This window comes from Mustela nivalis, assembly GCF_964662115.1.
Source record: "Mustela nivalis genome assembly, chromosome: 10".
NCBI lineage: Eukaryota > Metazoa > Chordata > Mammalia > Carnivora > Mustelidae > Mustela > Mustela nivalis.
The window spans coordinates 105,340,868-105,368,668 of record NC_139029.1 but is presented as its reverse complement, the minus strand read 5'-3'; the positions used below and the strand labels follow the sequence as shown (position 1 = coordinate 105,368,668).

General features: G+C 47.3%; 1 long non-coding RNA gene across 2 annotated transcripts; it reads left to right on the top strand.

Moving 5' to 3' along the window:
* Positions 1 to 1,281: 1,281 nt before the first annotated feature.
* LOC309842764 lies at positions 1,282 to 26,547 on the top strand. 2 transcript variants are annotated; one of them, XR_014299762.1, is made up of 3 exons: positions 1,282 to 1,458; positions 4,664 to 4,792; positions 26,167 to 26,547. It is a non-coding gene; the product is annotated as an uncharacterized lncRNA (long non-coding RNA). The 2 variants fall into 2 exon arrangements; XR_014299763.1 differs by lacking the exons at positions 1,282 to 1,458; positions 26,167 to 26,547 and adding exons at positions 4,062 to 4,254; positions 11,992 to 12,140.
* Positions 26,548 to 27,801: the final 1,254 nt, after the last annotated feature.

Genomic DNA, 27,801 nt, shown 5'->3' with positions numbered 1-27,801 from the left:
GGATGGGTGAGAAGGTTTGCTTAAGGGTATAGCTAATGAGGATGGATCCCAGAAACTCTCCAGAGGCTTCTTATTCTTTTCTGAAAGAGTTAAATCCTCAGGGCATCCAGGTCATGTGGCCAGTCAGCCCTCAGGCTTCATGACTTCCCTCAGCCTGATCTCTGCCACCTCACAACCAGCCGGTGGTGTGCTGTGGTGGGCCGCTGGAATCCGGCAGTCTGGACCCAAGGCCCACCAAAGCCCCTGAAACTGTGTTGGGACCCGGTTCCTGCCTGCCTAAGAGTAGGGCCTGCGCTGTGAGGGGTGATAGGAAATACCGCATCTTGCCGGCAGGTCAGGAAAGGCCTAGAGTGCAGGTCCTTTAAGGATGAAGGAACCAGGCCAGGAATGAAAGGAAAAGCATCCCTAGGGATGGGAATAGCATGGTCAAGGGCAGGTGACAGAGCAGAGCCTTTTCAGTGAATTGCAAGTCTGCTGGGCAGTTGGAGCAGAGGAAGAGCGAGAGGGGAGGTGCAAGGGGTGGATCACATTCCAGCCGCGAGACTGGGGAGGCCCTGAATGCCCGGTTGCAGGGCAAGGCCTCCAGTCGAGGGCAATGGGCAGGCATTGAAGGATTGAAACAGGTGTATGATGTGGTCACCCTTGCTTCTGGAAAAGCCCCACCTGGCTACAGGCGTGGCATGGGGAGAGCGGTCAGGCCGTGCCTGTCAGAGCACGGTATCCACAGACTTCGAGGAGGAATTCGACAGTGAGCAACCTGAACAACTGTTCAGTGGTGTAACGGTCCCTGCTGGGGCCAGACAGGTCGTCCTTCCCAGAGCTGGAGTGGGGCCGGCTTGGCTGGAAAGACGAGCAGGCTCGCAGGGAAACAGATGGGGCCGCCATAAGTGAGGCTGGGGAGGCTGTGGTGTGGGCAGATGACTCAGTTGCCTGTGCCCCGTGCCAGTACTGGGAGCTTCTGGGGTTGGGACAAGCATTCAAGACAGGGTGGGGGGTGGGGGGGTGAGGGAGTGGGTGAGGGGCTGCCCAGGGAAGCTGGACAAGCACCAGGTCCCCACCTCTGTTTCCACCCAGAAGGCACTGGAGCAGCGAGGGTCTTTCTGCAGGAAGCTGGGCAGTCCAGGTTAACCCCTTCAGTGCCAGCCATGTCACACCAGGCCCCTCCCTTGGGTCCTAGTGTCCAGGGAGCCCCAAGGCAGGATGGGCAGGTCAAGCCTGCATTTCCTTTCTTTTTTTTTTTTTTTTTTTAAAGATTTTATTTATTTATTTGACAGAGAGAGATCACAAGTAGGCAGAGAGGCAGGCAGAGAGAGAGAGAGAGGAGGAAGCAGGCTCCCTGCTGAGCAGAGAGCCCGATGCGGGACTCGATCCCAGAACCCTGAGATCATGACCTGAGCCGAAGGCAGCGGCTTAACCCACTGAGCCACCCAGGCGCCCTGCATTTCCTTTCTCTTTCAGGTAACGGTATCATTGGCTTCTGGCCATCCCAGCCTGAGAAGCCCAGGGCAGCCTTGGTTCTGAGGTCATTCCCAGGGGCCGGTGCCCTCTTCCAGACTTGCCCTTTCCTCTAGGCTCTGTCTCTGCCAGCTGGCTCCTCAGAGAGATGTAAGTCACCAACCAACACCAGCTGGGCTTCCCAAGAAGGTAGCTAAAGCCTAGGGCTTTGTCGGAGGAATGGATTCTAGTGGTAGAATATCAAGCATCCCAGCAGGGCGAGGATGAGGGGCATAATCGTGTAGGTGGGGGCTGTCAGAGGTTATCCACGTCATGGCTCAGACACTCGGCAGGTCTGGACAGCCTTCCCTTGGGGCTCCCTGGAGCTCTGTTTCAGGGTCCCACTTGGGAATGGTCTGGCTCTGCAGGAAGCAGGGCTAGAATGTTGGCCCTTGGCTCTAGAAAGGGAGGGCAAGAGGACTGCTGGCACCACTGTCCTCACCAAACTCAGGGCCCTGAAGGCCAGAGTGAGTCACTGATTCAGGCTTGGCTGCTCCCTTGGCTCCACTGGAGGAGGGGAGGGAGGTCAGAGGGAGAACCCAGGAGGCTCCTCTGGGGGCAGAGGGACAGGAACAGCAGTGAGGGCAAAGGTGGCTCTAGGGAGACTCCATGAACAGTGGAAAAAAAGCGGGGGGCAGGAAAGATGACTCCATGAGCACTCCCTTCCTTGAGTAGAGCAATGACAAGGGGTGGAGCTGAGGGCTGTTGAGTAATGTCCTCACGGGGGAGGCTGGAATGAGGCGGGCATGTGACCCTCGGGTGGCTCGAGCCTCAGTGAAGTCATTCTTTCTCCTGGCCTCAGCTTCTCCCACTTCTCAGGATGACAGGGTGCCCCTCCTGATGCAAACTCTTTCTTAATGACACAAGACCAATCTCTCTGGCTGGCCTTTCTTCCCTCCTCCCTTCCATCCACCAGCAGCCACTGAGGACAGAGAGGAACAGGACTTTTAGGCTGATGGGCGGAGTGGAGGGCACAGATGCACAGGTGGTCAATTCCTGCTTAGTGAGTCCCTGTCCAAGCATGCAGGGGTCCAGGGGCAGAGACATGTGGGGGCCCTGGGAGAGGGGCTGGCTCTGTCCAGTTATACAAGGAGGCTTCACAGAGGGGGTGACATTTCCTAAAGAAAGAGTAGTGACTCGCTGTGAAGAGAGAACAAGAAGGGGATTTCCAGACAAAGGGTCTGTGGCACACAGGGGCCAGGGTAACCAGAGGAGGCACAAGGAGTGGGGAAGGCATGAAGACTATTGAGCAGGGAGGGGATTGCCTTAGAGGGGGCTGCAATCATCCACCCATCCCCTGGACTTGACGCTGGGTGAGGAGTAAGAGAACCCCAGTCTGAGGTAAAGAGTGTGGGTCCCGGAATCAGGCAGGCCTGGGCTCGGGGTTCTGTCACCTGACAGCTGCCACTTAACACCCTCAGTTTCCTTCTTGGTACGATGGGATCAGTGCGGCCCTGGGGTTGCTGTGAGGACCAGATGTGACCGTGCTTCGCAGTCTGTAAATAATTCTGCAAATTTGCAGCATTCGTGGGCTTACACAGTGGCAACAGCCCGCTTGTGCGCTGACCTTTTCAGGTGCCATTTCCTGGGGAAGCGCCCCAGAAAGGCTGCTCTCACCAGGCAGGCCAGTGTTCATGCCGAAGATGAGGCTTCTAACCTCTACTATCCGCTCTGTGGGGTCACTTTGGTTGGGGTCCACTGGTGCCCAACCTGTGTCTTGGGGGCCTGCTTGGAGATCCCAGGGGTGTTGAGCCCAAAGCCTGAATCTAGAATGGCAGGGTGCTATAGTGCTGCTTCTGGACGCTGGGACCATGATGCAGGAGGGGTAGGGCCAGGGTACCCTGTGCACCCTGACCAGGGGGATAGGACCCCTGAGGCAAATAGGACAGTGGGACATCTGGTTAGGGAGGCCGGAAGTGGGTGGATACCTGAGGATGTGGGGAGAAGGACAGGGTGGAAAACAGGTGAAGGGAGCAGACAGAGCCACCTGCACCTCCCTCACTCCCCCCACACCCTCACATTCCCTCACCCCCCTGCCCCACACACCACGCTTGGGCCTGCTCAAGGAGGTGAGGCTGGAGGAGGAAAGAAAAGTGACTTTGTAGCTCTAAGCCCCTGGTGATGTCTCTCCTCAGACCTGCTCTCTCCGAGCTGTACTATGGTAGCAGATTCAGTTCCCCCAGCCCCCAGGGACACCCTAGCTTAGCCCTGGCAGTGTCCTGAGGGGTCTGTGACTCAGCAGTTCTTGCCAAGGGTGGGGGCCCCCAGTGGGCTGCTGAGCTCACGTCCCCATGCGGCTGAGGTGTCTCTTGGGCCCAGGGGGCCCTTGGCACCTGACCTGGCTCCTGCACCCTCTCCCAGCCCCTCATCTGCTCCAGGGACCCTGAAAGTCACTCTGTCAGTGATGCCATGGTGCCAGCACAGGGCCGTGCCCAGTGACTCAGCCTGGCCCGCTTCTTTGTACTGAGTAGGTGCCATAAATATTTGTTGAATGGAGTTCTCGCCTCTAGTGGGGATTTTCCACTGCAGCCAGGTCACCGCTGCTGGCCCTGCCATGGGCTGAGCCCATTTCCATGCCTGCCTCATGCATTCATGGTCCCTTCTCATCCCTACCACACCCTGCCCTTCCCCAGGCACCCCTTCAGACTGCTCCTCCAAACGTCCATCTCTTAGAAGTCTTCTGTTTCCCCAGGAGTCTGGCAGCATCCCTGTTCTCCCTGCGGGACCCCGTCTGCCCCTGAGCCCTGGCAGCTGGGCCCGGTACACCGTGCTTATGTCTGCCTTCTGGTCACGGCTGTCTTCCTTCTTCTGTGCAGCTCTCGGCGGCATGGCTGAGGAAAACAGGCCATGAGACAGATTCTCTTGTGGAGCCCTGTTTGTGGGGGCCCCTTTGTGAGCCTCCAGTCAGCAGGGCCAGGCTAAGCCATGTGAGACCAAGACTCTGGCGTGGAGAGAAAGAGCATCTCTCATCGGCCAGGAGGCCATGTAGGCTGGCACCTCAGTGCAGCTCTGGTCTGGCCTGTTGCCCTGGACAGATGATTGAAGAACGGTTTAAGTTAGAAGGCCACTCAGATCAGGGGGCCCGAGGGTATGGGGAACTGAGCTCATGCCATGCCTCCAGGGCTCAGCAGGGCGACTCACTCAGGTCCACCCCTCTCTCCTCTTACAGATGGTACTGAACATCACTGCCCTGACTGAACCTGGGTTTCGAGATGGAGGCGATTCCTGAGGAATACTGTACCTGGACAGCCTGTGGTTTAACTACAGGGTGGATTGCAAGGGCTTGTGTGACAAATGTGTGAGTATCAAAGAAGGTCAGGTAAGAAAGGGAGGGAGCTTTGTACACTGTAAAGTTCCGGATGTTCATGACAATGGCTAACCTTTGTAGGGGACTTACCATGTTACTCAGCAAGACCATGACCGGAGTTGTATTATTGCCCCCATTTTGTAGATGCAGAAACTGGGGTGCAGAGAGGGTAAGTGACTTACTACAGGTCACACAGCTAGAAGGCCAGGTCTCCAACTCCAGAGCCATATTCTTAAACAGTATGTTATCGTGCCTCATAGCCGAAGCTTCAGTGCAGCTGAATTTTGTGAAGAAAAAAATAAGGTCAATTGTGTAAGTGGGCTTTGTGAACCAAAAATGCTTTTATAAATGTTAAAAAATTGTAAATTATTTTGGAACTAACTCATTGACAACAATCTATGGAGATACAGTAGAAAATGAGAGTATTTGCAAACTTTACCCAAACCCATTGCCTCAGAACTAATCATAAAATGAGATTGTCAATTTTTCCCTTCTTCCTCTCTTTTTAAGATGAGTAAATTATAATAGAATACTACTGATGGTCAATTTTAGCCATTTTAAAAAATATTTCATTTATTTATTTTGCAAGAGAGAGAAAGCGAGCTTGAGGTGGGGGTGGGAAAGCAGAGGGAGAGGCAGGCTTCCTTCTGTGCAAGGAGCTCACATGGGGCTCGACCCCAGGACCCCAGGATCATGACCTGAGCCGAAGGCAGACGTTTAACCGACTGAGCCACCCAGGTGCCCTGGCCACTTATTTTGATCATCAGTGTCACCACCGAATTCTGTTTACCCTTGATTCAAGGTAGCTTTGAACTAGGGCCTGTTCTCAAAGTTTTCTGGGATTTTATCCACAGCTGTGCCCTCTTCACACCACAGCTAAATTATTACTAGTACTAGGGTCCTAGCCATCGCTCAGCTTCTCACCACTCTTGTCTCACGTCCATCCTTCCCGCGGCTGCTTGAAAATTCAACGTGGTTTTCACCACTCCCAAGAAGGGCCTAATGATAGCCAATGGGCAGGAAATAGAGATGGGAAGTGGGATAATGGAAAAAGAGCTGGCCAGGTTTTCTTAAGTCAGTAATGATACAAGAAAATGTGGTAGAATTCACTGACAGGCAAATATTTTAGATGACCGAAAAAAATAACAGCTGACACCTATGTAGAAAGAACGTTCCCTGTGCTGGGCCCTGTCCCCAGCACTCTCCACGCATTGCCGGGGAGCAGGGACTTCATCCTCATTTTGCGGGCAAAGAAACTAAAGCAGTGAAGTTCAGTGGCTTGCTCCAAACCTAGGCAGTGTGGCTCCTGTGTCTGCTCAGCTCTTTTGCTATTAACAGCTTTCCTATGTGCCAGCCATTACTTCCCACAGGAGGTAAGTATACAAGGTATACAAGTATACAGGAGGGCAAGATACGTTCATCAGGGGTGTGGCCTTTCCCACCTGGGTGGCTCACTTTGTCCCCTGGGTCCCATCGCAGCTGTGCCTGCACGTGCCCAGAGTCTCACATCGTTGAGCACAAAATTGTCATCAGCTTCTTGCCCTTGTGCCAGTAACAGCTGGGCACCCCCACCCCGTGCCTAGGGATCTAATGGAGAGGAGCACTGGCCCCGTCCCTTCCTCAGCGAGAATGCATTTGTCCATGGCAGCCCCATTGGCAGAGGTGCAACTCTGCCTGTGGCAGACACAGCCAGAGCCTTCTTGAAATCATGGCTTCGTTTTAGGAGAGGGCCTTTGATAATTAATAGACCCATCTGGGGAGTTCCTCCTCAGCAGAAAGACAGGATGCCCTGAGTGAGTGTGGCAGCCCCCACTTTCTTCTCGAAAAGTAACTCCTGGTCGCCACGCCAGCCCCCGGAGAGCAGCACTCGTGGCTTCCCAGTGTCCGCAGGACCCAGAGGAGGCATGGGTGACACCATCTTGGTTTGCAAGTAGAGTCCATGTATTATGGACTATGTATTATGGGAGTTTTTCCAGGGCTGAGACAATTTCTTCTTCTCCTTTTAATCATTTCCGGGGCACCAAATAACACCCTTAGAGGAACAGGATGCTAATTGGTTGATTGACTGAGCTATGGCTTGTGACTCGCCCTCCGGAAGCAGTGGAAGGAAACAACATGGATTGGTATCTTTTATATGTACCCAGTATGTTAGGTACTTTCCCATGTCATCTTATTTCTAATCCCACAACAACCTTACAGAGTAACTGTTGCTATAGTCACTACAGATGTGAGTAAACCAATGTTTCAAAAGGTTGAAGAACTTTCAGTAAATATTATGGCTATAACACAAGTCTATTGGCTGCAAAGCCCCTGGTCTTCCCACCATGTTATACTGCCTCCACAGGAAGACCCCTTCTCTGTTGTCTTGCTGAAGAGACCTGGAGTTGGATGGGGTGTGGGTTAGGGTATCTCCCCAAGTGACAGTTGGCAGCTACCGTGGGACACTCCCCACTGTGATGAGAAAATTCCAGGGCAGGTGGGAAAGGATAAGATTTCCAAGGACCCCTGACTTCATCTGGATGTGACTAGCAGCTGTAGAAAGAAGGTGTCTGATACCCCATCAGACTGAGCTTGTGTCGAACACTCCTTGGATAGCGTGAACCCAGCAAGGCCTTCCCCATAACCTACCAGCTCTAGATCTTTCTTCTGTGTTCCTAGCCCATCTACAGGATGGGACAGCCCCTCTGGGAGACTTGGACCAGTGGCTTTCCCAGCCCAGGGCCTTGGGCAACACTAAGGACTGAGGCCGAACCCACAGCTCCTCTCCCTCGGGCCAAGTTGAATGCCAAGATGCTGGTGGAGTAAACAGGAAAGAGGGAGTTCAGATTTAGTCCCCAGTGCCAGGCCTGAGGGTCAGCCTGTCCTTAGTGAGGACAGGGAGGTGGTGGAATCTTTCTGTTGCCGCCTTGCTCCTCTCCCTTCCCTGTTGTCCGCACCGCCCTCATCTTAATGCAATTCCCTGCAGCTTTTTCAGGGGTGGAGGTTTGCCTGGGGTAGGTCTGGATGAGACAGGGAGGTTGGGGTAGGGGTCCCCAAAGGGAAGAACCGGTGTGGCCCTGGGGGCACTCCCCAAGCTCTCACCACCCTTCAGGGGGTGTGTTGAATGTTTCGCATACATCGTTTCTGTGAATCCTCACAAGCACCAAGGGCGGGACACTCAGAGTATCGCATCGTACAGATTCAGAGGCACACAGAGACTTTAGTCCATGTCTGTCTGCCTCTCCAGCGGGCACCTTGCCACTCTAACGCATAACGGACAGGGCCCAGCAACCTCAGGCAGGGCATGTTGTCCCCGAGTTGAGGTCATGGTGGTCCTGGGTTCCCCATTCCTGTGGCTCCCTCATCTTGCCGCCCCCGACTACACACTCCTTGGTTTGGTGGGCCTGCCTCTTTTAAGTACCCTTCTGCTGTGTGATTTGCCCCAGGAAACCCTGCTTCCTGCAAGGGGCCTGATGGTTCACACTAAAACGCAAAAGACTCTGGGGAAAGCACCGCATGCAGAAGACCAGGCTCTGTGTCTTCCCTGGGCCACTTACTAAATAGAGACCGCTAACCTGGGAGAAACAGCCTAGAATCGTGCCTGAAGTGTAGTAGGTGCTCATTAAAATTTTCATTTGTAAAAGCAGAGATTATAACCCCACATTCACAGGCAGTGATAAGGTTGGATAAGTATCCTGTGTATGAAAACTCAGGAAACTGTGGAAGTATTTAATCGTAAGAGTATTAGTATGATCTCGGGAATGTGTGTGTTTTATGAGGGCAAAGCCTTGAGCCAAGGGATGAGGACTTGACTGGCCAGGGAGTTTTCCTGGGTACAGAAAGTCCCCACTGTTGCTCTTGGAACACACCTAAAATCCCACTGTTTGTCTCTGGCTGCCTCTGAGGAGGCAGGAAGCCAGGCTGAGCTAGTAAAAGACTCTCACAAGGAACCCCAAGACTGGATGCTTCCGAGCTTCAGAGAATTTTCCAAGGAGCAAGAGATCTTGTTTTGAGAGTCACTCAAAACGAGGGGAGAGGGGCCCCCTGTGATTGCACAGGGGGTCCCGGCACTACTGCCACAACTCTCTCAACTGGCTGCCCCAGATCAGACAACGGACAGGCAGGGGTGCGATGGGAAGGGGCTGCAGGTTGCATTCCTGCACGTGGAAGGCACAACACTTGGGATTTCTCTCCAGCTCTGCTGGGCGCTCTTCTCCCAGCTGACCCACCTGTCGGCGTTGAGAACCAGCTATTTTTCTGCTGAAACAGCTCAGCTGTCAATGGTTGATAGCCTTCATCCAGCTCATAACTTTGAAGAGATAGAGCGGGGGTTTAAAGCCACTTGTGTCAGCATTCCACACCCAGGTTCTGTCTGGGAAGTGATGTGGCTTCCAAGGAGCATTGTCTTTTAGAAATTTTTTATTTTAGAGGCGCCAGAGTTTCTCAGTTGTTGAAGTGGCTGCCTTTGGCTCAGGTCATGATCCCAGAGTCTCTGGGATCGAGTCCCACATCATGCTCCTTGCTCAGTGGGAAGTCTGCTTCTCTCTCTCCTGCCTGCTGCTCCCTCTGCTTGTGTGCTCTCTCTCAAATAAATAAATAAATAAATCTGTCAAATGAATAAAATCTTAAAATTTTTTTTTTACTTTAAATTGTGGTAAAAAATACATAGCATAAATTTCACCATTTTTGTCTTTAAGTGTATAGTTTAACAATATTTAGCATTTTCACACTGTGGAGTAATGGATCTCTAGCACTTTTTCACCTTGCCAGACTGAGACTCTGAATTCACTGGATAAAAACTCCCGATGCCCCCTCCCCCAGCCCCTGGCCCCCACCACCCCACTTCCTGTCTCTATGAATTTGACCACCCCAGTACCTCATGTAAGTGGAACCACACATTTTCCTTTTGCGACTGGCTTATTTCACTCAGCGTGACGTCTTCAAGGTTTATCCATGTTGCAGCAGGTGATGGGATGTCTTTATTTTTTTTTTCTAAAGATTTTTATTTATTTATTTGACAGAGAGAGATCACAAGTAGGCAGAGAGGCAGGCAGAGAGAGAGGAAGGGAAGCAGGTTCCCTGCTGAACAGAGAGCCCGATGCGGGACTCGATCCCAGGACCCCGGGATCATGACCTGAGCTGAAGACAGAGGCTTAACCCACTGAGCCACCCAGGTGCCCCATGTCCTTATATTTTTTTAAGACTGAATAATGTTCTACTGTATGCGTTTATCACATTTTTTAAATCCAGCCATCTTTCAATGGACCGCTTAGTTATTGTGAATAATGCTGCAGAGAATATGGGGTAAGCAGCACCATCTGTTAAAGCAAAGACATTTGCACGTGTGTGCCTGTCCATGAAGACATGAACACACGTATAAACGAGTGCTACATACACACACAATCACGTTTTCATGAAAGAGCATCAGGTTTTGAAAATTTTATCAAATTAATTGATCAGTAAAACAGAAGAGAAATAGCCTTTTAAACTTTTCACGGAGTTCAAAAGAGTGGGTCTATTTTATTTTTTAATTAAATTGCTTTGGGATTTAAACCCTTTTTGATTGGCTTCCTATCTTGAAGCTGCTGATCAGATTTTCCCAGGGCTTGGGAGTGGCACTTTGCCATGTTGTGTGTTTGGAAGCACAGGGACCTTTTGCAAAGATGGTCTGTCTCACTCTCCGTGAAGATGGATGTTGGGGAGGTTTTCAGCTAGGAAGGAACACAAGTACATTTTACATCTCAATCCCAGACACATCAACGCACGTATGTAACTGACAAAAGTTTTCTGAAGCAACACTTCCCCTCATTCTGTGACATACACTCACATTTTCCAGCCCAGCATTCCTCGTGGTGAGGTCCGCGAACTACTTATCGCCAGAGGGGAGATAAGGGCAGAACTTCAGAATAAGTGTTTAGGGTATTAAATGATGCTTGACATATCAGCTATTGGCGAAATGCAAATGCAAACCGCAAAGAGGTGTCACTTCATGCCCATGAGGATGTCTATGATCTAAGTGTTGATGAGGACATTGAGAAACTAGGTGAGAATGTGGCAAGGTGCAGCTGTTCAGGAAAACATAGGGGGTTCCTCAGAAGGAGAACCACAGAGTCTATGACCCAGCCACTTGACTCTTAGGTGTCTGTACCCAAGAGAAATGAATACATATGTCCCCCCAAAAACTTGTCTGTGAATGTTCCGGGCAGCATGATTCATGACAGCCAAAATGTAGAAACAACCCAATGTCCGTCAATGGAAGGATGGGTTGGCAAGATGTGCTTTATCTATCCAATGGAATGTTGTTTGGTCATGAAAAGAGCTGGGGTACTGACCTGTACTCCAATGGGGACGTAACTTGAAAATACTATGCTTAAAAAAAGGGCAGCCGATCACAGAAGATCACATACGATTCCATTTGTACACAGTGCCCAGAACAGGCAAATCTATAAAGATAGGAAGCAGATTAGTGATTGCCGAGGGTTGCCGGAGGAAAGAGGACTGACTGCTAATGGGTAGAAGTTTTCTTTCAAGCGTGATGAAAACGTTCCAAAAGTTGGCAGTGATGGCAGGGCCCCAACTCTGTGAATATATTAAAAATCATTGAAGTGTGCACTTGAAATGCTGGATTGTATACTGTGTAAATTATATCTCAATAAAGCTGCTAAAGAGTGTTTTAAAAAACATTTCCATAGCAATTTGAGATTGGTGTGGCATCCAAGAGCATGATCCCTTTGCTAGTAATTCATGTTTATTGCTTTATTACATTTTACTAAAGTATCAGTCCAGGACGAAGGAATTAAAAAAAAAAAAAAAAAAGGAACAGATCATCCATGACAGGTCACATGAAAGGCACTGCTCTGGTCTATTTCATTTTTATTTTTTAAAGATATGGTTTGAAAGCATTAAGTTGGTTTCATTAGCTACTAATGGCTTATGACCTGTAATTCGAAAAGATATGGCAAAGTCCGGCTCCTGGGACCCGTGGCAAACAGGCAGGCAGAGCCCACCCTGTTCAAGTTTCTTAGCAAACCATCAGGGGAGGTTGCCCCCTCAGGATAAACTAAAGGCATATGCATGCATGACCTGACTTCTGCTCACCCCTCCTGCCCCACCTATCCCTGTATTCCCATACAGACCCTCCACTCCAGTCACGTCCAACAGCATGCTTTCCAGAGCGGGCCAGACTTGCTCAGATCCCTGTGTCTTTGCAGATGCAGTCTCCTCTGCTGGAATGAGGACCCTCCAGGGCTGCCCACCTAGGAATCACCACACTGGGCTCCAAGCTGCAGCCCAGACATCATCTTGGGACTGGCGTTCTCTTCACTGTGCTTTCCCCAAGTCCATAAAAGCAATCATTATATATAGTGTGTTGTCATATCCTTGTAGGTCCGTCTGTCCCAGTAGACAGTAAACTTCTTTTTTTTTTTTTAATTTTAAGAATGTATTTTATTTTATTTATTCATGAGAGAGATTGAGAGAGAGAGAGACAGAGAGGCTTCCCAAGGAGCGGGGAGCCCAATGTGGGACTCGATCTCACAACCCTGGGATCATGACCTGAGCCAAAGGCAGACACTAAACCTACTGAGTCACTCAGGCACCCAGTAGATGATAAACTTCTGAGGATAGGTATGATCTTTGGTTCACTTTTTTTTTTTTTTAAAGATTTTATTTATTTATTTATTTATTTGAGAGGGGGAGTGAGCAACAAGCAGGGGGAGGGGCAGAGGGAGAGGGACAAGTCAACTCCCTACTGAGCAGGGATTTCCTGGATGAGGGACTCTGGTTCATCTCTGCATCCTGGTGCTCACCAGAGGGCATGATGAGTGCCCAAAGCACAAGTGTGGAAGAGTACACCCCGGTTTATATGAAAACCAGACACTCCTGTCTCTGATGCCAGGGCCAAGAACCAGACAGAGCCCTTCAAGTAAATGCAGCTCACCAGCCCCTCCCCCGACCCTCGGCCTGGGCTCTCCCTTCCCTTGTGCTTCTGGGTGCATCTCCCAGCACTACAGGTTTCTATGGTGATGCTTCCAGGTCTTATCTTCCTTGCCTCCTTCATCTTGGTACTGACTACAAGGAACTTCTGTTTCACACTGATCATGGTGTCTGGGGCTACAGTGTCTACCATCCCCAGCCTTCTTTGACATGGAAAATTCTTATTTTGCACTGTGCCTTTCAGGGACAAATGTTTATTTCTGAACATATTACTCATAAAATGATCCTCCTCCCTGCCTAACTGCCCCCTCCAGTTTGGCCTGAGTTTTTATGTCCAGCTGGACCCAGGCTACTATTTATTATACACGGTATTGTGTTAATCTTGTTTCTCTCTCCCTCCCTCCCTCTCTCTCCCTCAAGCATGTGATCATTTAGCAACTATTAAAGTATAAAAAGTCAAATTACTGCTAAGGAGGTGAGCAGTATAAACAAATCAAGGGAGACAAGCAGACTAAAACATATCGTTCAGATGATTCAGAAAGGCAGAGAAAAGCAGGTGGAACTAAGCTCCACTTGGGCTAAGGTTTAGTACAAATTAGCAGTAACTTTCATTCAGGGTGCTTGGGTGGCTCAGTCGGTTAAGCATCTGGTTCTCAGTTTTTAGATCCACTCATGGTCTCAAGGTCATGAGATCGAGCCCTGCATCGGGTTGGGTTGTGGAGTCCGCTTGAGACTCTCTGCTACCTCTGTCCCGCTCCTGCTCACGTTCTCTTTTTCCCTCTATTAAAAGAAGAAGAAGAAGAAGAGGTAACCTTCCTTTCATTACCATTAGCCGCTTCCAAGCTGGATTGGGACAGAGTTTGTGTCTCCGCCACACTAACAAGGCGGCATCGTACAGCATTCAGGAATGGAACATGTGGATACGCATGCCCGCTGCGCTCTTTCCCAGCTGTGTGACTCTGGCCAAGTTACTGAACTCCTCTGTGCTCCTGTGTCCTTCCTGTGAAAGGGGGATAGCAATTGTGTGCGTCCCGTAGGGCTGATGTGAGAGTGAAATGAGGTAACACAAAGGGGCACATAACACAGTGCCTGACTTATGGTAAGTGCTCACTTACTGTTGGCTGTTATCAGCCGGTCTTTATTTTCACTGCATGCGCTCATAGAGCTAAAGACGGGAGCAAGTCAGGAGCCGGGGAGATTGACTTCACATGCCCCGCCTAGGCCAGGCCAGCCTTAGTCGTAGCGGACACTCGATACCTCAGTTAATTCTTACAGTCACCCTGTGAGTACATCGTGTTACCCTAGCTCTCAGCACAGTTAGGCTTAGAAAAGTTAGGACAGAAGGAAAAAAAAAAAAAAAGCAAAGAAATGATTGTTGCAAGCGCAATGGCCTTATACGGGATCTTGGGAGGACTCTTCTTAAACTGAAGGTCAATGTAGCCATCGTCTGTGCTGGAGAGCCTTGAGTATTTCACTTTACTACTGGGGATTCCAGTAGCCAGGTTGGTACGAGACGGCATCATAACACACTGACACAGCTACAGTCGGAGCACCGCGCCAGGCCGCCCGCGTGCCGACAGCTCGCTCACGGTTGGCAGCAGAAGCGCCTGAGGCCTCATGGCCCGCCTCACCTAACTGCCACCCCTCTGAAATGATTGTTTAAAGTAGGGCAGCACCATGAGGGCTTTCAGTTTCTGTCAACAATTTCTTTCACCCTCCAAAATTAGTAGGAGGTGATGCTTGCTTCCCCATCTAAGGATGTGAAAATGTGGCCAGGGCTGGTTCCGGAAACATGGCCCTGCTTAGTTGCACAGGCTGCCCACAGAGCTTCTCCATGCGGCTGGCGAGCCCCTGAAGAACCTCGTAGAGAAGGGAATTGTAAGGTCCGCCGTCGGTGGCTGGGGAAGTGAGCCGTCTCAGGTAGCCAGTGAGCGACAGAGACGTGCCTGCAACTCAGGTCCTTTGATGGCCATGAGCACTGACCGTGTCCTCCCCCCTCCCCACCCCTCACAGATGTAAGACGTCAACAGTTCGGATCCCTGCATAGGCTGTGGTGGCTGGTCTAGAGGGAACACGCCCATGGTCTCAGCCACACGCTTGAGAAAACTCCACAGATGGGCTCCCACACACAGGTCATCCTGCTGGTGCATCTGAGTTGGAAAATGGTGGTCAATTCTCCTCTTCACAGTCCCCTTCCCTCCGGCTGGCAGCTCTTGGGGGGCCTGTCCCACCAGTAGTCCACAGGTAGGACTGCGTCAACTCATCAGAGAGGCTCTCAGAATCCTGTGCCTGAGAAAGGAGTATGAAGTATTGGGGCATGGAGCCCTTTCCTCTTGATATGTATTTAGTAAATTGAATTCCATTGACTCTGATTCCAATCCCAAGAATTTCTCATGAGTCACATAAAATCGGAAGCTGCCTGTGGAAATTCAAATCACTTTTACTTATTCCTTACAGATGACTTTGAATCATCTATAGGAATTGCTCAACTGGGGACTTTTAAATGAAAATCTCAACTTTCTTAGCTTAGGTCTGTGTCTCACCCAATGATGGTTTCATTGTTTTGTTACCTCCGTCCCCCTTCCCCCACCGTCCACTATACCTCTAGCACCTTGAGAACAGGAGAGATTTTTTGTTTGTTTGTTTCTTTTTTCTTTTCTTTTCTTCTTCTTCTTCTTCTTCTTTTTTTTTTTTTTTTTTTTTTTGCATTATTATGCCCCCAGTGTCCCACACAGAACTGGCGCATAGCAGAAGTTAAACAAATGTTTTTTTTTTTAAATTTAATTTAATTTATTTATTTGACAGAGAGAGATCACAAGCAGGCAGAGAGGCAGGCAGAGGGAGAGGAGGAAGCAGGCTCCCCCCTGAGCAGAGAGCCCGATGCGGGACTCGATCCCAGGACTCCGAGATCATGACCGGAGCTGAAGGTGGTTTCCAGCCACCAGCATGCCTTAATACCTCCTAAGAGGCATCCCTGTGTTTCTGCCCCAACTGGGAATTCCCAGACCTAAGAACCCAATCTCTGCCCCTCCAGGGACATCCTCCCCCTCATGAGAGTCTTGCAAGAGTGAGAAGACTGGACATACGAGCTATTGGGAGGGCTGTAGGCAAAGCCTCCTGCTACCAGTTAACAGTGGACTTTGGCAGCAAACCTGTTAGAGGAAGCGCCCACTGTTCCTGCTGTTGTCTTGCTAACCTGCTCTGTTAGACCTTTGTCTGCTCTGCTCCCTACCCTGAGTCTGACACCCTAAAGGCAGGAGGGCCCTGGCCCGCTGCCCCACGACTGTTCTGCTCTGCCACCACCTCCCTCCTTTCCCTCTCCCTGGCTTCTTATTACTCAGGCTTATCTTCTGTCTGGATCCTGCTCAGTTCTGCCAAGGCCCAGGATATGACTGGTTCGTTCTAACTGATAGAATGTTCTGCCTAGCGCCCAGCTGAAATCTTCCGAATGGTAATTCTGCCTCTTGGTTCTATTTCCATCCCTAGAGACAATAGTGAATGCTCTACTCCATCTTCTGCGTGGGGGTCCTTCAGGGTTTTGAAGACAAGTAATGTACCCCTTTAAGACTTCTCCTTTCTAGGCTGACAGCTCCAGTTCTGGCCAGCGTTGCTTGGGGGTCTTGTTTTCCAGACCCTCATCATTCTAGACATTTTCTGGTTTGTCAGATTTATACTGGAAAAATCTTTAAGAAGACTGAAAAACTGTCTCCAATTGAAGGAGACTAAGGAGACATCACAAGTAAATGCCATGTGGAAGCCTGATTGGGTTCTGGACCAGAAAAGGGAGAAGAGTGGGACAAGTGACTCAATTTGAATAGCATCTGTAAATAACTAAGGGTATTACTGTTGATCTCTTCTGTTGATCAGTAGTTTCGCTCATCGTACTATGGCTGTGTAAGATGTTAACATTTGGGAAGGCCAGGTGAAGGGTATATAGGAATGTTTTTTGCAATTTTTTTGGAAGTCTCATACTATTTCTAAATGAAAAGTTGATAAGTAGTCTTTCAGATATTGGGTTGAATTTGCACTTATCAGTGGACCTAAGCTGAAAATACAACTCCCAGAATGCCCTTTTCTGCACGGGGGTGTTGGGGGGAGCAGGGCACAAGAGATATTTGCATGGGACAGAAGGCAGAGGTGACCGCTGAGGAGGTCCCAGCTGGGGCTGGTCAGGAACTGCTTCTGCTCACAGCCTGTTGTTCATCTGTTGGTCTACCTTGTTGGTGTGGCACAGGGCCCTGCCTGCAGCTCCTGCCTGATCTGCTTCAGCTTCTCCGTCTGCTCAGCCTAGAAGGGTACCATTGGGAAGGAAGAGTTTGGAATCTCAAGGCTGCTCATTTTATTTTCCTATATTCTAAGCATTTTCCTTGGGAACCCTTCCTCGCCTCACCAGTATGCATACCTCGTTATTCCCGTGTCTCAAAGCTAGCCATGAAATTGGTTTTCCCGGTAAGCACACTGATGACTTATATGAAAATCATTTTAACCATGGGTGAAGAACTCGATTAGAGTTAGTTGTTATTAGTGGATCTGTATCGGTGTGGTCTAAAACTGCATTAACTTTTTGAGAGAGTGTTACTCTCTCCTTTTGAATTACTCCTTTTAAGCTGGGATCCACTGTAAGTCTCCCCAAAATTTCCCTGGACGAGTTGTTCTCAATCCAGACCTCCTGCAGTTCATTCTTGCACACTGACTTTTTTGAACCTTAACTTTGCATTTTTCCCCATCAAATTTCATCTTGGGGCTTTGGGCTCTTCATTCTCGCTCTTGATTAATTTGGATGTGGGACCTGCCATCTATCATGTTATCCCTACCAACTCTGTATTACTTATATATTTGATAAGAACACATTCCAAGTCTTATCCAAGTCACTCTAGTGGCGTGCCATCTTCAGTTGGCCAGCATCAATCAGTCGGTCCAATTGAGGGCTCAGCGAGCTAAAACCCCTCATTCTTGTATTATCCTCTAACCCACATTTCTCTAGTCAAGCCACAAGAATACTCCAAGACCTTGTCATTTCAGCATCTTCTTGATTTATCAGAACAGATAAGACAGCTGCTTAATAATTTGGAACTGGTGTAACCTGCTTTACCAGACTGGAATTTAAATAAGATTCACATCATTTCTTACTTTCCAGATTCATCTCTCTAATCCATACATGCCCAAATCAATTTGTTTCTAGGACTGCTGGAACAAAGTCCCACAAACTTGGATGGCTTAAAACAATAAAAACATGATTTCCCATAGTCTGAGAAGCTAGAAGCCTAAAATCAAAGCTTGGGCAGGGTTGCCTCCTCCCAGAGACTCTGCCAGAAGATCTGTTCCAGACATTTCTCTCCCAGTTTCTAGTGGTTCCTAGCAATCCTTGGCGTTCCTTGGCTTGTAGTATATCCCTACGATTTCTGTCTCTGTGGTCACGGGGCCTTTTCCCCTGGATGTCTCTGTGGGTCCTTCTTTCTCATCTTATAAGAGTACAAGTTGTATTAGATTTAGGGCCTGCCCTAATCCGGGATGACCTCATCTTAATTACATCTCCATTGACCTTATTTCCAAATAACTTCACTTTATGAAGTTTCAGATGGGCATGAATTTGGGGGGCTGGGGAGCTGGGGTGGGAACCACCATTCAACGCAGTATATCAACTAATCAAAAATTTCTACCTCCCTGCTGTGTATGGCTGTACAGTTTGTGCACTGCTCGTCCTGGGGAACCAGGCTCTCTCTCTGCTGCTACCATCTGTCTTACTATTGAAAACAGAAGGCCCCACCCAGCCCCTGCTGCGTTAATGCCAATGGTCTAGCCCTCAGCACAGGCCATCGGGAATCTTCCCTAGTGTCATGCTTACACAAGAATGAGCCACACTGGGCTCCTACTCCAAACTCTCTGGGGCTGCTGGACCGGGAGGGTGCATCAGCCTCAGCCTCACACTCTGCTGGAAAATAATCAAGTCAACATTTGACACTTTCCCTTCCTTCCTGGTTCATCTCCCCCTCAGTGGTAGAGGGTTCTTGGCCACCTAGTCAGATAATGACCATTTCAGTCCATCAGAGAACATCTAACAGTACCTTCCTTCAAACAGAAGGGGTTGGTCCTGATCCTTTTTGTCCCAGGCCCCTTGCACCTGTACAAATTTGTTCAATTCCTTCCAGAAACCAGCTATTCATACCAAAAATATGGAGAACAGCCTTTGTCAAGCTATACATCCGGGGAAAATGTTCAATTATATCCTATTCTCAGGATAATGATGCCTAGCTGCCTACATTTATGTAGTTGAAGGGTACCATTCATGACATATTTCTAGGAACAAAGACTTCCTCCAGGGTGATTTGCTGCCTCCGCCTTGCTGGCGGGTGTCTTTGAAATGGTGGCTTATCAAAGTAGAAAGAGGTAAAATTCCACTTCCTAGGTACCCCATCACACTTCTAGTACATATTTGTGCCGTGAATCAACGTCACATTTGGAAGTCAGAGGCCATTAAACTTAAACCGAATGCACATTCTTTCCCTTTTTGAAAACTGAGAAACATCTCGTGTTTCCCTGGCTATTGGCTCCTTTCCCAAATTTCTCAGAATTCATGGACAGTGGCTCTGTAATCTTATCTCCACATTCTGATGAGATTCATCTGATGCTGAAGTTCGTGTAATGTGGCCCAGATGCTCCCACACCTCTTCTCTGATCTTGGGCTCGATATTCTTCTTCCGGAATCTGCCTTTACACTTTCCAGTTTGAGAATCAACTATTCTTTTTTTTTTTTTTTTTTAAGATTTTATTTATTTATTTGACAGAGATCACAAGTAGGCAGAGAGGCACGCAGTGTGAGAGGAAGGGAAGAAAGCTCCCCGCCAAGCAGGGAGCCTGATGCAGGGTTCGATCCCAGGACCCTGGGATCATGACCCGAGCCAAAGACAGAGGCTTTAACCTACTGAGCCACCCAGGTGCCCCGAGAATCACTATTCTTGAGAGAGAAAAACATTGTGCATTAAACATTGTGCCCTTTCCACTAAGTGTGGGGCCTGGCTCTTCCTTGGTATTTATCTTGCTCCAAATAATCTTCTACATCAGTCTTTCTGTGGTCTCAGCCATTTGTGAAAGGTTCGGCTCCTTTTACGCATTAGTATTCTTGACATCAGTCTTACAGGTTTGTGCTTTTTGGCTTTTTTTTTTTTTTTTTTTGGCCCTCCACCCCCTCCCACTGCTAGACGTGCTCTTTGAAATTCTGGACTCATTCTGTGTTAGCAGTGGTTTCTTTAGATGACCTCTCCTCCTCCACTTTACCTTCTTTCTCAGTAAGGTTATTAGTTTCTTCCTGCCTTGCAAATACTAGTGCGACACCCGCCATGTGTTGGACACAGTGCTCAGCATCACTGGTATACCAGGGAACAAAGCCAGACATGGTACGTGCTCTTACAGAGTCAGGGAAAAAGACAGGATTCAAATGATCAAGCAAATAGTGTAAAATTGCAACTCTGACAACTGTGAAAAAGAAGAGGCACCTAGCCCTCTAAGAATTTATGAGTTTTATTTTTTAATCTAGTCTAAGATGCAAAAGGGGACCACTGAGTTAAGACCTAAAAGGTGAGGAGGAAGTGTTTATTGAGGTCAAAAAGGGAGAAGAAAATAGTCCGACTGAAAAATGAACAAAAGAGGGGTGCCTGGGTGACTCAAGTCAGTTGAGTGACCAACTCTTGATGTCAGTTCAGATCCTGGTCTCAGGGTCATGAGATTGAACACTGTGTTGGGCTCCACGCTCTGCTTGGCCCTCTACTCCTCTACTCCTCCCCAAGCAATCTGTCTCTCTCTCAGATAAATAAATAAATATACTTTTTATTTTTTTTTAAATATACTTTTTAAATGAGCAAAAGATCTTAAAAGACACCTCATCAACGAAGATAAAACAGGTGGTAAATAGCATCTAAATAGATGTTCAACATCATAGTCATTAGGAAATTGTAAGTGAAAACGACAAGATACCCCTACACACCTACTGGAATGGCCCAAATCCAAAGCACTGACAATGTCAAATGCTGGTGAGGATGTGGAGCAGCAGGAGCTCTCCTTCATCGCTGGTGGGAATCCAAGATGGTACCACCACTGGAGAAGACAGTTCGGCAGTTTCTTATAAAACTAATCACACTCTTACCGTATGATCCAACAGTTACTCTCCTTGGTATTTGCCCAATGAACAGAAGACTTTGTCCACACACAACACAAAAAAAAATGTTTATAGCAGCTTTATTCATTATTGCTAAAACTTGGAAGGAACCAAGATACCCTTCAGTAGGTGAGTGGATACAACTGTGGTATGTCCAGACAATGGAATACTATCCACCCTAAAAAGAAGTGAGTGATCAAGCCATGCAAAGACATGGAGGAAACTCATAAAAGTGTATCACTAAGTGAAAGAGACTAATCTGAAAAGATTGCACATTACAAGCTGTGAGTCCAACTCTATGACATTCTGGAAAAGGTAAAACTATGAAAACAGCCAAAAAACAAAAAAATCAACAGTTGCTGAAGGTCTGGGGGGAAGAAGGATTGAATAAGTAGAACATGGGGAATGTTTAGGGCAGTGAAACTATTCTGTATGATACTGTATTAGATGGATATTTGTAATTATACACTTGTCCAAGCCCACAGAATGTACAATACAAAGAGTGAGCCATAATGTAAACTATAGACTTTGGCTGATAGGAGTGTGTCAGTGTTGCATGGATTGTAACAAATGTACTACACTGGTGTGAGATGTTGATGGTAGAGGAGGCTGTGTGTGTGTGTGTTCCTGTGTGCACACATGTGTGTGGTAGGGAGACACAGGGTATATGATAATTCTCTGTGCTCTCAATTTCACTGTGAACCTAAAACTGCTCTGAAAAATAAAGTTTTTTTTTTTTTGTTTTTGTTTTTTTTAAGGCAAGAGGGAGAGTATTCCACGAATAAACTAACACATGCAAAGGCCCTGTGGAACAGGAAAGTTTGAGGATCATGTGGGCCCAAAGGAAGGCCATTGTGGGTAGAAAGAATGAGTCAGGGCTGGTGGACCTGGTGGAGCTGGAAAGACAGGTGATGGCCCCACTCTGCAGGACCCAGGGAGGTTGTTAGAGCTGTTTTTCTTTATGCTGAGAGCCCAGGAAGCTATTGAGTGGTTTTAGGGTGTGGCGATGGGATCAAGGATAGCAAGAATATGATCAGATTTCTATTTCTAAATAAACACTCTGGCTACAGTGTAGAGAGTGACGAACACATTGGAACTCTAGAAAGGGCAGAGCTGGCTTGAGGAGGCCAGTTGGGGAGCTGAAGCTACAACCCAGCTGAAAAGTAAAGAGTGGGTAATGTTGGGAGGTGTAGAAAGGCCAAGGCCAATTTAGGATGTCATAGGGACAGTACTGGGAAGGAGGTGAAACATATGAAGGAGGGGGAGGAGAGAAGGATCAAGCATGCTTACTTGATTAATCTGTGATTGTATAATGAGAAGCTTATTCCTGGAGATTTATATCCCTCTTTAGCCATATTCTCCTTTGAACTTTCTGACTCATGCAAATTTCCCAATTGGTTGAAATTTGCTTTCCTTAAGTGAAATGAGCATGGCTAAACACGTCCTATGGGCCCAAGTCCCTTTTGTACCATAAAGGACTCCCTGATATCACTTCTACCTTGCAAACCAATATTGATACATGTTTTAGAATTGGGTTCAACAACGGAGCTCACCATATCTCTTCTACTTTCCAAAAGTTGAGTTCATAAACCAATTTAAACATTCTTGTGTAGCCTACAGGAGGCATGGTCCCCTATGTACACAGTACTTACCACATACCAGGAGCTGTTCTGAGCATGTCATTAGCTCACGGGTATCCCCAACAGCTCAGCTGAGTAGGTACAGTTATCATCTTTATTTTATAGTTGGGGAAACTGAGGCACAAAGAGTTTAAATAATTTGCTGTGTACACACAGCCAGGGCTGGAACTCTGGCCCTGGAGTCCTTGCTTGAGGCCATTACTTGAATTGCCCCTCCAATGAGGCCTTTCTGCAGAATTTTTCAAACTAATCCTCGAGAGAGAATTCCTTTTGCTTCTTAGGTCTCAGAAGTGGGGGATGGAAGCCTGCAGGTGCCTATTCCATGGGGAAAAGAGCAAAGCTGACCTGCAGAGTAATCTGAAATGAGAGATGGGAAGGGACAGAGAGATAAAAAGAGACAGAGCAGACACTGGCCAGAAGAAAGAGATCTAAAATGTCTGCAGGAAACCACCGTGGCCAAAACATGAGAAATAGCCAACACCAGCATCTCTCAAGGATAGTTGGCCCTTTTCCTGATAGTCAGAAGGTGAATGTCAGTTTGCCAGGAGGCACGAGGAAAATAAAAGATGGACATCTGTTTCCTGAGACACAGGGCTAAAAGCTAGGTAGCTAGGGAGCTGGAGTGGCCTTAAAAAGTTTGATGAAGACAAAGACAGGCATGAGCCTTGGCCAGGCATTGTCTGACACTATGGTTCTTAACTAAGAGGGTATAGCCGGCCTCCAGGGGGTACTTTAAAATTCTTGCACCACCCTGATATGAGGAAGTGGTGATGCAACATGGGGGCTTAAGTGGGTAGAAGAAGAATCAATGAAACAAGATGGAATTGGGAGGGAGACAAACCATAAGTGACTCTTAATCTCACAAAACAAACTGAGGGTTGCTGGGGGGAGGGGGGTTGGGAGAAGGGGGTGGGATTATGGACATTGGGGAGGGTATGTGCTTTGGTGAGTGCTGTGAAGTGTGTAAACCTGGTGATTCACAGACCTGTACCCCTGGGGATAAAAATATATGTTTATAAAAAATAAAAATTAAAAAAAAAAATTCTTGCATCAACCCTACAGAATCTTCTGGAATGGGGTTGGTTCCAGGTGTTTGTATTTTGTGAAAGCTTCTAAGTGATTCTGGCAGGGGGCCTTGGTTAAGACCTATGGGTCTGAAGATATGTAACTGATCTTCATAAGAATTCTCCAGGTGAAATTTTTACCAAGTGTTTAAGAGTTAAAAGGGAAATCCTTGAATGCAGATACCAGCTGGGGGCCCTGCAATTAATTTGACCTAAAGAAGCTTTGACTATTGGCATTGAATTTATCCATCTGGACTGCAGGTGGGTCAACTGTGTTTAATGAGGCAGAAATGACCTGGAACTATCTTCACATAGACCAGAGAACGAGACCAGGGAAAGTGGGTGTCCTCACAAGAAAGGCTTGCGTCCCATATTTCTCACCACCTGCCTTCACCAGGAGTGGGATTTGATCACCATATATTTGGGTGTTGAACTACAACTTCTGAACTGAGCATGGGTATAACTGGAATGATTACAGTTTGAAGAATAAATAGTTAAAATGGCATTTCATCAGTTACTATTCTATCAACCCTCCCTGCTCAAGTGTAGAAGAATTCTTTTTGTCTATGAATATAAACACTTCCCTCCTCGCAAGACTTTTAGGAAGAAAATGAAAGAAAAGGACTTCAAAAGGGAGTTGACAATCCCACAATAGATGCAATAAAACTATATAAAAAGGAGAGCAGAGAAAAGAGAAATATGGGATGTGGATTCACAGATATCTTGAATAGGGAGAGTGTGTTGATGGGGTATGTATGCTTTAGGGTGCTTTCATTTTGAATGTTAGGTGTGGGAGTATTTATTCCATTATCAAAATAACCAGAAAACAGACCAAATAAATAAATAAAAGTGGCTCTGCCTGAAGGATTATCATCAACCCAGTTCTCTGCACCTAAGGGGCAATTTAAAAAGAAATAAAAGCTAGATACACAGGGAAAACTCACCTGCAGATAATCCCCCCCCCCCCAGGGTAACGACTACCATTAACATTTTCCTTTCTAGGCTTTTTTTGGACTTTTTTTTTTTTTTTTTAAATTTGACAGAGAGAAATCACAAGTAGATGGAGAGGCAGGCAGAGAGAGAGAGAGAGAGGGAAGCAGGCTCCCTGCTGAGCAGAAAGCCCTATGCGGGACTCAATCCCAGGACCCCGAGATCATGACCTGAGCCGAAGGCAGCGGCTTAACCCACTGAGCCACCCAGGCGCCCCATTTTTTTGGACATTTTTTAAAGAGTATATTGTTATCTATGATTGCTTTGTATTCTCTTTTTTATTCTCATTGTAATGTGTGCACTGAGAAGTCAAAACAAGTTCCAAATACTGAAAGCAAAAAATGTACAAAAAGGCTTTGACAGGTGTTACACAATGATTCAGATTTTATAAAATTTTGTGTTGAACACGGGGATTGCATGGTTTTTCTTCTAGAAATCGAAACTCTTATTTTTAAAAAAGTAATTGGCTTTATTTTATTTTTTTAAGGGAACCTATTTTATTTATTTACTTCTAAAGAATTTATTTTTAAGTTTCTCTACACCTAACATGGGGCTCAAATTTACAACTCTGAGATCCAGAGTTGTGCACTCCACCTACTAAGCCAGCCAGACGCCCCACTTTATTTTTTTTTAGGGCAGTTTAAGTTCACAGTAAAACCAAGTAGAAAGTACAAACGTTTTCCTCCTCTTTTTACTTAACATCTGGGCATACAAATATTTTCATTTCATTAAAAGCTTCTGAGAAACAAACTTTTAACTGTCAACAAAATGTTTCCTTATATGGATGGAATATAGTTTACTTAGCCTTACCGCCACTGGACATTAGGGTTGTTTCCAGTTTTTTGGTGGTATAAGTAAAGTGGCAATGAATATTTTCCCGTATAAATTCCACCCCGCACATATTTAGCATGATTTCTTTGGGACAGATTTTTAGAATCATTGAATGAGCCAATATGAACATTTTAAGGCCAATTTTATCAAACTACCAACTTTCTTTTCAAAAATTTTATACGAATGTCTACCTTTACTGGAAGAATTTGAGATGATCTACTCACTACACTCTTACCAGCTGTGGTGGGTGGAAAACTAGCCCCTCCCTACCTCTTGTCCCAAGATGTCACCTTTAATTCCTGGAACTTGAATAGGTTACTTTATTTAACAAAGGGGCATTAAGGTTGTTAATCAGCTGATCTTGAGATGGGGCCAATGTAATCACAAGAGTCCTTAGAAGTGAAAGAGGGAGGCAGAAGGGAACCAGAAGGATAACTGAATGAGAATGACTCCGCTCTAGGTTGTTGGTTTTGAAGAAGGAAGGGGCCATGAGCCAAGGAATGTGGGAGAGGTCTGGAAGCCTGGAAAAGGCAAGGAAATGGATTCTCCCCTAGAGCTTCCAGAAGGAACACTGCTCTGCTGACACTTAGCCAAAGAGATATGTTGGACTTCTGACTTTAGAAATGTAAGAAAATACATCGGGTTATTCTAAACCACTAATTTTTTTTTTTAATATGTTACCCCAGCGGTAGAAAACTACATTGGTTATCTTCATTTTGTTTCATTCCAGTGGTATTTAATACCAATTTAATTTGTATTTGTTTGATTTTCTAGGCAGAGCACATCTATTGTTCTGTCTACCCAGAAAAGACTCTACTGGGAAGTGCACCTTCTCCTCCATTATAAGCACATGGTCCAAAATCAAGTTGGATCCCCAAGCAGGTTAAGTCATTCAGAGCCTTTCTTTGTAATTAAAAATTTTAGGATTAAATACAAACCCCTTCCTTCTATAGAGTGCGGAGTGAGGTGAGTCACAGCGGCTGCCAAGGACATGTTTCTGCCACCAGCATAAAACCTGGCAGAGAGACTGACATGCAGAGGAAAACCAGGCAGAGGGGCAAAGAGAATGTCTCCACGGGATTGGTCACTGAAGTCAGCCACAACCCTGTTTTTCTGGCTGGGTGACTCTTCCAATAAATGTCATTTTTGCAGAAATTAGTTTGTGTTTCTGTCATTTACCACTACAAGAATCTTAATACAGACATTGGAACCTGAACTGGGAAGTGGAAATTGATGAGCACCCAAAGGGATGCATCAAGGTTGGTTAAGGAGGCGGCATTCCCGGGGGGCATTCAGCTGCAGATCCTAGGCTGGGAAAGTTGCATTCCCTAATTTTTATGTCAGCAAGGCAATTGGTTAGATTATTTTTCCAGTGGCTCTTGGGACTCAGACCATGTGTCATTCCGATTTACACTTTGGGAGACTTGGTGCTAAAATACCAGGATAAAAAGATGTGTCGATGATTCCTCATAGCCTTTGGGAGGGTGCTGTGAGAGAGACGAAGTGTGGGCCCAGGAGAAGCAAGCGTTCGAGGAGCCGCTGGACAGTGATGGTTTTAAGAGCAGTCTTTTTGTTGGTAGCTAGAGATCCCAAATGGCCAAGGTCACAGAGTCATGCCCTTTGTTCAACAGCCAAAGCCTAGTGCTCTGCCCCACACTACAGGTTCTGTACTGAGGAAGAAGCTATAGAATCCTAGAAATCAGGATTGTGGTACCTGGGGAGGACCAAACCTGCCAAAATGTTGTACATTCCCTGCCTGATGAGAAATCACCCCGCCCCAGTGCGATGTGAAAATCCCAGAGCAAGGTCAATGTTGAGGGCAGGGCAACCAGCAGTGCCCTCCCATCTCACATCTCCTGCTGAGCTGCAGGGAAAGGATAGAGCCTTCAGAGCTGCTCTAAGACGATGGAAGCCACATGGGTGGGATTTCAAATGCCCCTCGTGCCTTATAACTTTCTGGGGTTGGTTATTGGCCAACAGAGACCCCCAAAATGAAACTTGAAGTCATGTGATTAAGATTGTTTAAGGTCAAAGTGCTATAAAAGCCCAAGTCTGCCAAACTGAGGTGTGTGATTGTTCAGCCACTAAGGTAGTTATTTTTCAAATGTTCGTGATAAGAGCCACCTGGGATGATTGTTGAAAATACAGATTCCCAAGCACCTCCCCCTGGAGAGTCAGTAAATGTGGGGTGTGATTTAGAATCATTTTTTTTCCCCACCAAATTCCCCAAGAAATTTCTGTCCTCCAGCAGGTTTGGAAACTCTCTCATGAGGTATTTCCTAGGTAACTGGACCAACAGGAAGTAGTTTGTGAGGCAGTTTAGCCCCAAGGGGGAGAATCGTCTCCACTGCTCTGCTTATGAAGGGTCGGTGGATGTGGGCAAGGGAAATACTACTAATAGGCAAAACC